Source organism: Myotis lucifugus, unplaced genomic scaffold (genome assembly GCF_000147115.1).
Source record: "Myotis lucifugus unplaced genomic scaffold, Myoluc2.0 scaffold_492, whole genome shotgun sequence".
Classification (NCBI taxonomy): Eukaryota; Metazoa; Chordata; class Mammalia; order Chiroptera; family Vespertilionidae; genus Myotis; species Myotis lucifugus.
In genome coordinates, this window is record NW_005871540.1 from 106,161 (window position 1) to 116,595 (window position 10,435).

Consider the following 10,435-nt stretch of genomic DNA (forward strand, 5'->3'; position numbering starts at 1 on the left):
ATACACATCATCATTGTAGGTAATAATGTTAAATCATACATATAAGCTTCATTTTCCTCAGATCTACTATGTAACACGGATAACTGATAAAGGTTGGTAATCATTGTAGAGTGAGAAACCTTACAAAACACAACAAAAAGGACAAATATCCCAGGATGGAAATACACGGAGGATATGAACAGCCACTTCACAGAAGTAGAAATGGCCAATAACATATCAAGGATGGCAATGGCCCTGATTTCAGGTAAAGGTAAACTGAGTCAGTAAATTGTTACCCACGAAATATTTACCAAGCATAGGAATCTATGCGGGAAGAGGCCGCCTTGCTGCCAGAAAGTACTTACCTAGAGGGCCCAAGCGGCCCAGGGGGAGGAGGCACTGAGTCCCTGGACACAGAGGCTGGCAGCGGCCTTCCAACGCAGCAGGAGCCAGAGCAGCTGCTTCCTGGGCCGCCTGGCACCCAAGCCTCCAGGCCCCGAGGTGAGACTCCGCGCTCAGCAGGCTGTAGTGCTTCTGAGCTGGGCAAGCGCCCACAGCTGCAGCCGACAATGGCGTCCTTGCTAGTCCTTGGCTGCAGTGGGCTCCACTGCCCATTGCTCTGCACCTGGCAGCAGCCTGTGCAGGCGGCCTTGGCCTTGTGGACTACGACGTAGTAGAAAGCAGCTAATTGGTCCGCTAGGCACTGCGTGACCCATGAGTCCTCCAGGCCAGGGTCTTAACAGGGGAGTGAGGAGGGTTGCGGGGGGCACCTCTAGCACCTGCACCTGCGCCTGCTCGGTTCTGCCTGGAGCTCGTGCCCGATGATCCCCCCTGACGTCAGCCACGCCCTCCAGACCCAGGGTGCTCCCTGGCCAGCTGCCGGTTGCTCAGACAACGTGCCCATTTGCTACCTGGTCAAGATGCCTCCCTCAGGGCTGGTGCTAGCCCACCAGCCTCTCGTGTTGGCCAGCGTCACATGTTTCAAGGGCCAAAACGCAATCTACCACTATGACACTGGGCCTTGACATGGCTGGGTCTTCGCTCTGCTCCCTCCAGCTGCGCGGATGGCAGGGTGCTGGGTCCTACCCGGGGTCCTGGCTGCCTGCAGAGGCCAAAAGTGTTGAAGATCGCTGCAGGGCTGGGCCTCTCGGACAGTGGCAGCCTGTTGCCCTTGGAAGCCTTCAGACTTGCAAAACTTGGAGCAAAGCCTTCCCTGGCTTCTCAGCCCCTGTAAGCGGCACTTCCTGCAGTTGCTGAGCCCAGGAGATCAAGTATTTGTCACCGACTAAACCACAATAAGCGATTTCCGGATTCTTGGTCACCCCACTCCGAGAGGCCTCAAGTGGAGGTGGGCATGTGTTGTGGGCCTCATGCCCTACACATCCCTTTGAAACGTTTGGAACTAAGAGATGCAGAGAGCACAAAACCCTTAGGACAGGCAATCCCAGAAAGCTGTGAAGATACTGCTGTCTTTGTCAGCCCCACAAGAGTTAGACTCTTTAACGGTCCAGCATGTTATGGGGCCTCCTGGCACATTAGCAGTGGCTGCCTGCAGTCTTCCCTGAGTGGCTCAGCCTCTGCAGAGAAGTTTTTTCACCGCATCCATCGCCTACCAAACTGAAGGCGTCTGCAGGACACGGAGCTACCTGCCATCCAGACGGGATGAGTGGGTTTGGAGGCTTTTCAGCTCTTTCCTTGTTCATCTCCCCCACCAAGGAAGGCAGGACCCATTTGGCCAAGGGCAGTCTGCATCTTCCCTTCTAAGGAATTGGATTTTTTGTCTCTGGTGCACATAAGGTACAATCTTCCTGACACCACCATGTGGATTTTTAGCCTGTAAGTCTGAAAGGACCACAAGCTCTTCTGCAGCTCTTTACTAGCATCTGCCAAACCCCATGGACTGATTTGAATACTTATTTTCCCTGAGCCATTTTCCATCCCACCTCACTGTCCTGCCTTCCACCACTCTTGGATGAATGGATGTTGCAATTCTAGGTGTTGTAATTAGTGGACCTGTTATTTTTGTTGTTTTCTGTGCGGCACAAATATTGGATGTGGGAGGTAAAGAAGCACCTCAGTTTTTCCTGGTCACTGCCTTTATAGCCATGACTATCTTGTTTCTTGTCACTCAGGTTAGGTTTTGGTCTCTTGCTCCACTGCAAAAAAATAACACAAAATAAATCCTGAAGACATGGAACAGGAGGAAAGACCACACAGCCATATCTGCAAGGTTTTGAGGAGTGATTTTTCTTCCCCTTGAAGGGAAAAAGCTTTTTCAACTGGTACATTTGAAGTTGCCCAACTACAAGAGGTACCATTTGGGATGAGTGCTACTGCAATACAAAATGCTCAGCTGAAACTTATTGGTCTGCAACTTACTGTTGTCCACCATCGAATCTGTCTGGTGTTTCAAGGGAATATTGGGTGCTGCAAATAGGAACCAAAGGGGTAAATTTATTAAATCCATTAAACCTGTGATTGGTTACTGTTTTCTTGCAACTTTAAAGAAACTAAAAATGGGGGAAGGGGCAGATGTCAAAACAGTTGTCCAATTTTATATTTTGAAACATATTTTTATTTATTTCAGAGAGGAAGGGAAAGAGAGAGATAGAAACGACATTGGTCGGCAGCCTCCTACACATCCCTTACTGTGATCGAGCCCATAACCCTGGCATGTGCCTTTGACCTGAAGTAAACTTGATACCTTTAGTCCATAAGCTAATGCTCTATCCATGGAGCCAAACCAGCTAGGGCACTTGTCCAATTTAAAATATCACAATTAAACATGAGCTAGTTTCAATGAATCTATCCATCAATCAATAAATATTGTTTGTGTATCTTTATGTTGAATCTAATAACTATGACAAGAACAGTATGACATGTTTTTGTGCATCATCATTGCCTAATTAGTCATCTACCTTTTGCATTTTCCACTTGTGCTCCAAATGCTATGACTGTTTTTCCTTTCAGATGGAGGATTTATATTTTAGCTTCCTGACTGATTTCTCTTTGGACATAAGCATGAGCCATGGTAAAAGGGATCAGCCATTTGAAAACAAAAGGACATACAGAAAGCCAAGAGACATATGGAAACATGCTCAAAGTCACTAATCATCTGAGAATTGCAAATCAAAACAACAATGAGGTGTCATCTCACACCTGCCAGAATGGCTATCATCAACAAATCAACAAACGACAAGAGGATGCCGAGAAAAAGGAATGCTGTGGAAAACAGTATGGTGTTTCCTCAAAAAAATTAAAAATGGAACTGCCATTTGACCCAGAACACCAATCAGAAAGGATATATGCATCCCTATGATCAAAGCAGCACAACTTACCATAGCTAAGATTTGGAAACAACCTAAATGCCCAACAGCAGATGAGAGGATTAGAAAACTGTGGTACATCTACACAATGGAATACTACGCTGCTGTAAAAAAGATGGAATTCTTACCATTTTCAACAGCATGGATGGAACTAGAGAGCATTATGCTAAGTGAAATAAGCCAATAAGTGAAAGATAAATACACATGATCTTATTCATTTGTGGAATATAAAGAATATTATAAACTGATGAACAAAAATAGATACAGAGGCAAAGAAGCATCGAACAGACTGTCAAACTACAGCTGGAAGGCAGGGGATGTTGGGGGGTAAGAGATCACCTTGTATGCATGCATATAAGCATAACCAATAGACGGAAGACACTAGGGGTGGGGGTGAGGGCATGTGTCGGGCTGTAGGGGAGGCCGGGAGGAGATAAATGGGGAGGGGGGGGGAGGAGACATATGCACTACTATTTGTAATACTTTACAATAAAATTAAATTTTAAAAAAAGATAAAAGAATCATGTTCCCACCAGGATGCCTATGAAGTGATTTCAGTTCTGCTGCTGCTACAGCTGAGTTGTCACTTCAGCCCTGGGAGTTCTGGAAAGGTGCTGGTGTGGCCCACAGAATACAGCCACTGGATCAACATGAAGACCATCCTGGATGCACTTGTCCAGAGAGGTCATGAAGTGACTGTTCTGACATCTTCAGCTTCAATTCTTGTTGATCCCAATAAACCATCTGCTATTCAATTTGAGGTTTTTCCTACATCTTTAACAAAAGATGGTATGGTTTCTTTTTTCATGCAGTTGATCAATAAATGGACATATGATATGCCAAAAGATACGTTTTGGACACATATTTCACTAATGCAAGAAATGTTTTGGGAAGTTTCTGACTTTGTTTGAAAGCTCTGTAAAGATGCTGTTTTTAATAAGAAACTTATGACAAAACTACAGGAATCAAGATTTGATGTCGTTCTTGCAGATGCCATTGGACCCTGTGGTGAGCTGCTGGCTGAGCTACTTAAAATACCTTTTGTGTACAGTCTCCGCTTCTCTCCTTGCTATAAAGTTGAAAAGTACAGTGGAGGACTTCCATTCCCTCCATCCCACGTACCTGTTGTCTTTTCAGAATTAAGTGACCAAATGACATTCATGGAGAGGGTAAAAAATATGGTCTATGTGCTCTATTTTGACTTTTGCCTGCAATTGTTCCCAGAAGAAGTGGGGTCAATTTCTGAATGAAGTACTAAGTAAGCTATGTTTTTACTTGGCAGCATGAATTCCTAAATTTCCCAGTGCTTTGGAAGATGAGTTGGTATAAATATTGAGAGGAATTTGTCTTTTATAAGTGAAATGATTAAATATTCTCTAATAATAAAGGCATAATATGCTAATTAGACTGGACAGCCAAATGACCTTCTGGATGTCCTTCCAGACAACCTTCCAAACAAAGTCGGGGCTGCGAGGGCCAAGCCCCTTGCACAAAATTCGTGCATGGGCCTCTAGTAATATATAATGACCTTTTAATCTCACAAACACAGGGAGGGTGTTCCCCCCAAAAAATGTATACAAACTTTTTTCTGATAGCTCAATTGATGTTTCTTTCTTTTCAGATTTATCCCATTGGAGTTAATAATGATTCAAACTGTGTTTACATTTGTGGGACACCCTATATTACAGAAATGCTTAAATTATAAGGTTAGTTTCAACCCTAGGGCACACTAGTATGGGATACTGCAGGAAGTTAGAGACCCCAAATTAAAGCACTGAGGAGTTCCATCAGCAATCACATACCCATTCTTCTTTGTTTTTTTGTAATAGGCTTCATTTTTTAGAAGAGTATTAGGTCCACAGCAATATTAAGTAGAGATTTCCCATATATGCCCAGCCTCCTTATTGTCAACATTCCCCAGCAGAGAAGTATATTTGTTACAACTGATGAAAATATACTGAATTATTATTATTATGTAAAGTCCATAGTTTATAATATGGTTCACTCTTGGCATTGTATATTCTGTGATTTTTAGACAAATTTATAATGTCATGTATCCACCATTATAGTATTGTAAAGAGTAGTTTAACTCCCCTAAAAATCCTCTGGGCAGTGGCTCTGTCCATTTATCCTACATATCAATTTTACTATAATTTTTTTCTTCAATAAATGCATTAGAAATCTCACTAAATATTTTCATCAAAGCACAAATGTAAATTGAGGAGTTACATATTTTTAGCACAATGTCTATAGACCATTGGGGAAATTGTTTCCATTTGTTTCTATTCAGTTTTCTTATTTAAAAATTAAACTGTTTTGCCATACTACCTGAAGGAGTCTTTGACAATGGAGAAATATGAGTCTGTCTCAGATAGGAACCTATAACTCGAAGTTTTTAACGATTACATTGCTTCACTAAGGGCTTATAAATCATCAGTTTTAAAGGCCTAAAATCTTGTTGAAGGGTAGATAATCAAGTTAAAAGTCTATATTTTTTGAAAACTATATTTCTCCATTACAGACAAAATTAAGGGTGAGCACATCTATTTCCATACTTTATGAAAGCTTTCCAGTTTTTTTGGCAAATATTTTTATCTCACATACAAATATTGTTAAGCTCCGAACATGAACTAAATGCAATAGTGGCCATACTCTCATAGATCTCACAATTTACTTGTAAAATATAGAAATAAGAGAAAAGCTTGCTAAATTGTAGAATCTAGACTGAATATTCTAGGGAAAGGCATTTCTGTGTGTATGGTAGGGTTGATTGACTAAAGACTTGAAATCACTGTTTACATTTGCATTTGCTAAATTTGAAGCTTTACAGAATAAACAAATGCATACTTAATTCTTTAGTGCTTAAATAAATGTTTATGATTCTGAATGTACTGATGTGATATTAGAGATAAAAGTCTATATAAATAATGTGTGTGTGCATATACTGTATTTTCAAGCCAATCAGTTTATTTCTATTTTTTATTTTTATTTATTCATATTTATTTTTAAAATACGTTTTTATTAATATCAAAGAGAGAGGATGGACAGGGAGAGAGAAAAATTTTGTATGAGAGAGAAACATTGACCAGTTGCCTCTTGTGCAGGGACATGTGTTCTCACCGGGAGTCTAATAGGAACCTTTCAGAGCACAGTACGACCCTCAACCAACTGAGCCACACTGGCCAGGGCTAAGACAATCACTTTTTTTAAAATAATTTTTTCTTTAATTTTATTAACATAAATATTGTGCAAGCATATATGGTACAGGGGGTCATAAGAAAAATTTTTTTTAATTCTTTATTGTTTATACATATGTCTCCTTTTTCCTGCATTAACCTCTCCCCGGCCACCCCAACCCTCAGAACATGCCCTCACCCCTCCTAGTGTCTGTGTCCATTGTTTATGCTTATATGCATGCATACAAATCCTTAGGTTGATCTCTTACTTCCCCCACCCCCCACCCCCCACCTTTCCTTCTGAAGTTTGATGGTCTGTTCGAAGCTTCTCTGTCTCTGGATCTATTTTTGTTCATCAGTTTATGTTGTTCATTATATTCCACAAATGAATGAAATCATGTGATATTTATCTTTCTCCAACTGACTTATTTCACTTGGCGTAATGCTCTCCAGATCCATCCATGCTGTTGCAAATGGTAAGAGTTCTTTCTTTTTTACAGCAGCGTAGTATTCCATTGTGTAGATGTACCACCATTTTTAAATTCACTCATCTGCTGAAGGGCACTTAGGCTGATTCCAAATCTTAGCTATTATAAAATGAACTTAGGGGTGCATATGTTCTTTCTGATTGGTGTTGTTGATTTCTCGGGATATAATCCTAGAAGTGGTATTACTGGGTCAAATGGGAGTGCCATTTTAATTTTTTGAGGAAGCACCATACTGTTTTCCACAGTGTTTGCACCAGTCTGCATAACCAATGGACACAGACACTAGGGGGTTGAGGGATTGTGAGTTTGGGGGGTGACCAGGGAGAGGCCAATGGGGGAAAAAGGAGATATATGTAATACTTTAAATAATAAAGAATTAAAAAAACAAGATTATATGGGAAATAAATATTGGAGTTATAAAAGCATTAATCTTTATACATTCATATATATATATATAAATATATATTATAAAGATTGTTATGTAGAGATTATATAGAAAAGTATAGATAGATAGATGATAGATAGATAGATAGATAGATAGATAGATACATAGATAGATAGATAGAATAAGATACAGGAAAAGTAGCTTGAATCAAGACCAAAGTCTCAAAAACAAATTTGCTAAAAATTAACCAGGAATAACAGGTCATAGAAAATAAGTTCTTAATTGAGGCATTCAAAGCAATGGGGAGGAAAAACCAGGCATCAAATGGCAAACAGTCAAAGTTGAAAGCTGGTTGGTGAGTGAAGTGAGAGGGTGAATAGGTCTGTCCAGAATAAGATTAAACAAGTGACCCAAAGACCAAAGTTTCTAAGATAATAATGCTAATAATTAATCAGAAGTGATAGCTCATAGAGAATAAGCTCTTAGAAGAGATGCCGCAAAGGGCATGCAAGGTAACATGAAGAAAACTAGGCATCAACTGCCAAACAATCAAAGTAGAAAGCTGGAGAGCAAGTAAGAGTTGGAGGGTGGGTAGCTATGTGGCAAATGAATGACTAAGCAAATAATCCAAGAACAAAGTTATTAGTGGATCCGCTAAAATTAATCAGTAATCATAGGTCATAGAAAACAAGGTCTTAGATGAGATATCATAGTAAGCACATGCACTGTAATGTGGGAAAAAGGGGGCATCAAATGGCAAAGGAGTAGGTGGTTGGGCTAACAGGTCTGTGGAAATACAAAACTAAACAAATAATCCAAAGTAACAAAGAAGCTTAGAAAGCATTTTAGGTAAATGATGCTACAAATAGACTCTTTGAACAGTCAGTTTTCCATCCTGACTTTCCACAAATTACCCATCACAGAATAGCTCATTTATTCTAAGGGCAAACTGACAAAGAAGATGCCTTGATCTAGTGGGAAGAGGGGAGTGGCGGGATTGAGAAAAAAAGGGAAAATCTCATGGACACAGACAACAGTGTAATGATTTCAGAGGGGAAGGGGATGAGGAGAGGTGGAGGAGGGTATAGGGTGGATAAATGGTAATGGGCAGAAACTTGACTTTGGGAGGGAAACACACAATACAGTGTACAGATGATGTGTTATAGAATTGTACACCTAAATCCTGTATAATTTTGTTAATCAGTGTCACCCAATAAATTCAATAAAAAAGAAAAAATATAAAAATAAAAATATTTAGTGACTTTAAATAGACAAATGGGAGTGGCTGGTTTGGCTCAGTGGATGGAGCATCGGCCTGCAGACTGAAGGGTCACAGGTGCGATTCCGGTCAAGTGCATGTACCTGGGTTGCGGGCACATCCCCAGTAGGGGGTGTGCAGGAGGCAGCTGGTCGATGTTTCTGTCTCATTGATGTTTCTAACTCTCTACTCCTCTCTCTTCCTCTCTGTAAAAAATCAATAAAATATATTTTTTTAAAATAATAAATAAATAAATAAATAAATCCTATCTAATAAACGAGAAACATGGTAATTAGCCGTACCTCCGACACGCTTCCCATTGGCTAATCAGGGCAATATGCAAATTAACTGCCAACCAAGATGGCGGCCGGCTGCCGGGCAGTGAAGCGAACAGGAGGCTTGCTTACTCCATGATGGAGGAAGCCAAGGTTCCCCGCCTTCCGCTGCTGGGCTCTGAGCTGCAGTTTAAGAAACATTGTTGCAATTATAGAAGCAAAAACACCACCCAGATACCTGCTTTCAGCCATCAGAGCTGGAGCGAGCAGGATCGAAACAGTGTTACAATGATAGAACCCAAACAAACCAGATACCCGCTTTCAGCAGCCGAGGCCTCAAGCTGGAGCCGGCCTCAGAGCTAAAGCTGGCTTTCAGCTCCAGTGACAGCCATAGAAGGTAAATAAATCCCAGAATAAAAGAAAAAACGGACAGGTTGGAAGCTTCAGTCGCCCACCAGCCTGAAAACGGCCCTCAGCCCCTCACCCAGGCTGGCCAGGAACCCCAGTGGGAACCCACCCTGAAGGGGTGTGACCAGCTGCAAACAGCCATCATCCCCTCATCCAGGCTGGCCAGGCACCCCAGTGGGGACCCCACCCTGAAGGGGGTGTGACCAGCTGCAAATAGCCATCATCCCCTCATCCAGGCTGGCCAGGCACCCCAGTGGGGAACCCCACCCTGAAGTGGTGTGACCAGCTGCAAACAGCCATCATCCCCTCATCCAGGCTGGCCAGGCACCCAAACAGGACCCCCACCAGGCCTCTATCCCTATATATAGTGAAAGGGTAATATGCCTTCCCCAGCACCAGGATCAGCGGAGCAGCAAGGCCTCCCAGCACCAAGATCAGCAGAGCAGTGAGGCCTCCCAGCACTGGGATCAGCGGAGCAGCGAGGCCTCCTGGCCCCTGGAGCAGCGTGACAGGGGGCAGTGCCCAAACCCCCTGATTGCCCTGCAGCTCTGTGTGTGACAGGGGGCGGGGCCACAACCTCCCTGCTCTGCTCTGTTCATGACAGGGGAAGGCGCCCCAACCCCCTGATCGGCCCTGCTCTGTGCCTGATAGGGGAGAGCTCCCCAACCCCCTGATCGGCCCTGCTCTGTGTGTGACAGGGTGTGGTGCCCCAACCTCCCCATGGGCCCTGCTCTGTGTGTGACAGGGTGGAGCCGCAACCTCTCCATCGGCCCTGCCCTGAGTGTGACGGGGGGAGCTCCCCAAACCCCTGATCGGCCCTGCTCTGTGCATGACAGGGGGGAGCTCCCCAACCCCCTGATCAGCCCTGCTCTGTGTGTGACAGGGTACAGAGCCCCAACCCCCCTGATGGGCCCTGCTCTGTGTGTGACAGGGGGCAGCGCCCCAACCCCCTGATCGGCCCTGCTCTGTGCTTGACAGGGGGTGGCGCCGCAACCTCCCCATCGACGCTGCCTTGTGTGTGACAGGGGGCGGCGCCCCAACTCCCCAATCAGCCCTGCTCTGAGCCTGACCAGGCGCTGCACCTAGGGATTGGGCCTGCCCTCTGCCACCAGGGAGCGGGCCTAAGCCAGCAGTCGTTAT

The 10,435-nt window shown here is 43.5% G+C and overlaps 1 pseudogene; it reads left to right on the plus strand.

Annotated features, from left to right (window-relative positions):
• Nucleotides 1–305: 305 nt before the first annotated feature.
• Nucleotides 306–10,435, plus strand: part of LOC102418197 — a 16,204-nt pseudogene continuing 6,074 nt past the window's right edge.